The sequence below is a fragment of the Choloepus didactylus genome, chromosome 6, assembly GCF_015220235.1.
Source record: "Choloepus didactylus isolate mChoDid1 chromosome 6, mChoDid1.pri, whole genome shotgun sequence".
NCBI lineage: Eukaryota > Metazoa > Chordata > Mammalia > Pilosa > Megalonychidae > Choloepus > Choloepus didactylus.
Genome location: NC_051312.1, coordinates 16139415 through 16145025, shown reverse-complemented (window position 1 = coordinate 16145025; position 5611 = coordinate 16139415). Strand labels below are relative to the sequence as shown.

Here is a 5611-nt window from a genome sequence, read left to right as displayed (position 1 = left end):
GGGAAGATGCACTAGTGTTGATTAGATTGGAACCTATTGATTGGGTGTTTTCATGGGGATGTACTCAATCAACTGTGGTCAAGAGCTTTGATTGGATAATTTCCATGGAGTTGTTACCCCGGCCATTCAGGGTGGGTCTTAATTAAATCACTGGAGCCATATAAAAGAGATGACAGATAGAAGGAACTCAGTGCATCTGCAGCCAAGAGAGACACTTTGAAGAATGCACAGGATCTGAGAGTGGAGCTGGAACACAACCTGGGATCAGCAGATGCCAACCAAATGCCTTCCCAGCTAACAGAGGTTTTCCCAATGCCACTGGCTTTCCTTCGGTGAAGGTATACTTGTGTTCATGCCTTCATTTTGACATTTTCCTGGCCTTCAGACTGTAACTTTGTAACCAAATAAACCCCCTTTAAAAAAGCCTATCCATTTCTGGTATTTTGCATAATGGCAGCATTAACAAACCAGAACAGACTGGATATTGCATTTTATTTTTGCACTTAGTCAAAAATAAGTGACAATGATATGAACAGGTAGTTCCACATTCTTACCATTTTTGAAGTTATATACTGGGACTTTACACAATCAGACTGTGTAAGTTCCAGGTGACATTACATTCTGACAAAGTCACAAGGATTGATTGAGAGACAATAAGAAATCCTTACAAACTAAGGCTCTTTGGATATACTGAATGGTACTGGGGGTTGTGCCAGTGTATTTTATAGGTGAGTTGATTAAATAGAAGGTCCAAAATCACTGACCAGGCAGAGTACATACCCAGTAAATAGTCATAGGATAACTTTTGTTGCACTGGGATCTTGCTGCTGGAGCTCTGCTGTTTTGTTGCCTATTGCATGACCAGAAATCACAGCTCTATCTTTTATCTCATTGCTCAGACACTCGAGAGCTCCTGTTGTACTTCACCTTTGTGCACTGCTTGCTGTCAGTTGCTGTCTTCCTCAAGGGCTATGTTCTTGCTACTTGGCTTCCTGCTGGTGTTCATTCCCAACCAGCATTCCAGGCTGTTGACCCTTTGTGTCTCTGCCAACCTGCTGTAGCTAATTGTCTGTGCATGGATGAGTACCAATATGTGAAAGATAATATTTTAAGAAATGATTCAAATATAAACTTGCATCTTGTTCTCCAATGAATAATGAGAATATTCCCTTTCAGAAACCACGAGTCTTCTCTTCAGTCTCCTCAGAACTGACTTCATCTCCTGGTTCCTCAGGGTGTAGACCATGGAGTTCAGGGCAGGGATGATGACAGTGAAGGTGATGGAGACAGCTCTGTCCATGGCGAGGGCAGTGGAGGGCTGAGAATAGACACAGATGCAGGGCACAGTGATGTGGGAGTGCAGGTGGAGATGGCCTTCCTCCTGCCCTCCCCAGTGGACAGAGAAGGTCTGATTTTATTCACTTTTCACTTTGTTTCTATTGGATTAAATAAATGCTCAGATGCCTTTCAGTAACAACATGATAGGAATCAATTTCAATACCATTTTATAATTTTGAAAGCTACTGCACACCCAATTACAATAAATTTTCCTGTCAATCCTCTGAGGTTATTTCAGCCCATTGCCCTTCCTTCTACTATCTTTAAGAAATCACAAGTTTTACCTTTACTTTTTAAAATTTCATTCCATGAATACTCAGGGATTGTGGATAAATGATGGGATTTAACATAAAGATGACAAGGACGGTGATGGAGACAGCTCTGTTCCTGAAGAAAGTAAAGCTCATGGCATGCGTCTATAGATAAAGGGCATGAAATGCAGGTTTATCACAGAGAAGCAGGAAGTGCAGTACCTTCCTATAAAATGTAAGCACTGTCTGTTCAGCTTGGGATTTGTATTTTCTGATGAAATACAGAACAGTAAATTCACACCAGCTCAAGATGGAAGCAATGTCCTCTCCCTCACTCACTCCCTGTAAAATTTCCTCTCCTGGTTGGAAAGGAAATGGCAGATCCAACTGAGACATTTTTCAATTCATTATATTTGGCCCATTTGAGTCAGGAATAAGCAACCTTTTGTTGCTTGAGGATCAATTCAGGAGAAATAATAAACAAGTTCCTGAGAGGCTTAAGTGATTGGTAGAAGGTCACACAGCAAGTTAGTGGTGAAGTCAGACTTTGACTTTAAACACAATGTGTGTTCCACTCCACATCACTCCAGTAATTTCTGGGAAGACTTACAATGGTGATAGAGGTGACAGAGCTGCTCAGCATTAGAGGAAAAAGTCCATACGCAGCCTAAGCTTCTGTCTGAATCAGGTAGCACCACTGTATAGATAGAAGGTCCCCAAATCAGCTCTGAGCTGGGAAGCATCATGCTTAGTCTATGTAAAAACAATCTTGGGAAGGTGAGTGCCTTGGGAAATTACGTGGATAAATAAACCAAAATAGGACTTTGCCTCTCATTTGCTCTGGAGAATGTGACTACTTGTCTTGTTTCCCCAGTTCATTTGGTCCATGAGGACACAGTCAACTTCACAGCATGCACCAACAGGTGGCATGTTTCATTCAAAAGACTACTGAGCCACTGGCCTTGCTAGAAACCAGTCCAATTTATTAAAAACTCTCCAAAGAACTCTATTTTCTGCACATTAATGCCCAATAAAGACTGATTGTTATTACCATGTGAACAGGCTATCCAGGAGAGGATGTTTTTGTGGGAGAAATCCTTCCCATTTTCTGCTATCCATGGTGGAAGCAGTAGACAAGTGACCATGAGGGATGGTGACAGGAATCTGGCTGGAGTCTCCGTTTTCAAATATGAGCACTAAATGCCCCTCCTCACCTAAGGCAGAGATGTGGATGGATGCCAAGGATCATTTGGTCTCCAGCAGTTTGGAGACATGTTTTCACTTATGACTTAGAGAAACACTCTCTTCTTCTCCAAAACCTTACACAGGGCATCATTGATCTCTTTGTTCCTCAAACTGTAAATGAGAGGGTTCAGCATGGGAATCACCAGAGAATAGAAAACAGACACCATCTTGTCCCTGCCAAGTGAGTAGCTGGAGCTGGGTCGCAGGTACATGAAAAAGGCCGTCCCAAAAAGTAGAGTCTCCACAATCAGGTGTGAGGCACATGTGCTGAAGGCTTTCTATAGGCCTTCTACTGAGCGGGTCTTCAAGGTGGCAGCCACTATGTAACTGTAGGAGAGAAGCAGGATGAGAAATGAGGTTCCGCCGACAGTGACCACCACGAGGAAATTCACCACTTGACTTAGGAAGGTGTCAGACCAAGAAAGTGCCAGGACTGGTGGGAGATCACAGAAGAAGTGGTTGATGACATTGGGTCCACAGAAATGGAGCCAAAATATTGAACTGGCCTGGATCAGGGAGCTCAGGAAGCCACCAACATATGCCCCAACCACCATGCAGGTGCAGAGACCCTGGGACATGATGGTGGTGTAGAGCAGGGGGCTGGAGATGGCGGCGTATCGGTCATATGCCATAGCAGTCAGGAGGGAGCACTCAGACCCATGCCGACAAAGAAAAAACACTGAGCAGCACAGCCCACGAATGATATGGTCTTCTGGTCCTGAAGAAGTCAGCGAGCATCTTGGGAGCCACTGTGGAAGAGTAGCAGATGTCAGTGAAGGACAAGTTGCCGAGGAAGAAGTACACGGGTGTGTGCAGACGAGAGTCACCTCTGATCAGAAAGATAAGGGCCAGATTCCAGGCCAGGGTCATGAGATAGATTCCCAGGAAGGTCACAAAGAGGACAGCCTGCAGTTCTGGGTGGTCTGTGAATCCCAGGAGGATGAACACAGCCACTGATGAGCTGTTCCAAGACTTGGCTATGGACATGTTTCCCAAGGTCCACAAGGACAAGATGCAGACCTGAGATAATAATGACAATCCACATTAGAGGTGGTGTTAACAAATAATTACAAACACATGGGGTAAGGGGTGGGGGCAGAGGTTTTCACAGGGTTAAAAGTTTATGCGAAGATTCTCTTTCACTAGCTTGCTGTCTTTTTCTTTAAAAGAAGGCAATTATTGTCACTGTGTTAAATATTTAGGCAATAGAGTACAGTTGATAAAAGCCAAATTTTGGATTCAGAATCCTTAGGATCAACTCCTGCTTTCACCATTTACTAGCTGTATCATTTTGGGTTAGATATCTAACATCCTTTCACTTTTCTAGGGCTTTCCTTATCTTTAAAATGGGGTGACTGTACCTACTTTACAGGTGTGTTTTAAGAATTAAATAAGGTAGTGGGTGTAAAATACCTAATACATCGTAAGTTCCAACTGAAAGTTATTATTAACACAGTTCTTTGTGTCCCAGATGAGCCAGATTATAAATGGAAATAATGATTGACCTAATTTACTGAAGCTTAAATACCATATAACAGAAAAATCAGTGTTTCTGGTTGGTCCATTGCTTGGTTCAGTGATATAGTTATGAAACGTTGAATCAGATAGAATGTTTTTAATTCACAAGATTAAACCAGATATCTAAAAATGCTTTTACTTACCAAATATTAGATCTAAATACACTAATGTAATTCCAACTTCAAATTTTTCTCCAGTCTGAGATCTCTAAGTTATTCAATTGTTTAAAATGTGGGCTCTGGCTCTAGAGTGCCTGAGCTCAAATCCCAGCTTCACTTTTTACTAGATGGGTGATTTTGAGCAACTCATTTGAAATCTGTGTCTCAATTTCGTTATTTGTGAATTTACAGATAACAATAGCACCTCTTTTTTTGGATATCATATCTCTCTCTCTAATCTATCACCTAAGTATCTATCATCATTATATCTATGTATCTATCTTCTATCTATCTATCATCTATCATCTATCTATCTATCTATCTATCTATCTATCTATCTATCTATCTCATCTCCTTTAGAATATTTCTGGCCCATAGTAAGTGCTCTATAAGTGTTTGTTTTTGTTATTGTAACTGTTATTATTGTTACTATTATTTAAAACCCAAGTTAACAGAATCCTCAATCCAATTCTTTGAATTTGTAGTGCATGAAGAATCTTTCAGGATTAGTGACTTTATCCCATCCAATCTACATTAGTAAGAATTCCCATCACCCCCTCCCTCCTGCACACTAAGTCTCTAAATCCACATCATTAGAGAAGAGGTCCTGCTCTCAGCAGACTCTGAGGCTGGGGCCCTAGTCTCTGCTGAAGGCACCTGGGAGCTTGTGGTCAGAGCGCCCAGGGACTCCTGTGCATGATGCATAAAGGTTTCAAATAAATCCTGATCTTTCTTCAGGTCTTAGCCAAAATGATTTGGAAATTAGTGAATTTACCATAACAGTTTTTTAAACTATTTATGTTTATAGTCTATTCTACCCACTTCTTAAATTATTGTGAATATCTTAAATTTTATTTTATTTTTCAAAGTGGAAATCAGTTCTTTTTATGAATTTAACATTTGATAACTGTAAAATTATTTGATCAGTACAAAAATGTGTAACATCAAACCTAAAAATTATGTATAATTTGTGATCAACATAAAAATAACTGATACTGTAAATCATGACACTCCATCCCCTGAAATAACAACTCTTAACACTTTGGTGTATATCTTTTATGTGCAAGTGTATGAATGTGTATGTGTGGGTGTTTGTATCAC

At 40.8% G+C, this 5611-nt stretch overlaps 1 pseudogene; it reads right to left on the bottom strand.

Moving 5' to 3' along the window:
• Positions 1–2854: 2854 nt before the first annotated feature.
• Positions 2855–3821, bottom strand: LOC119537492 (annotated as a pseudogene).
• Positions 3822–5611: the final 1790 nt, after the last annotated feature.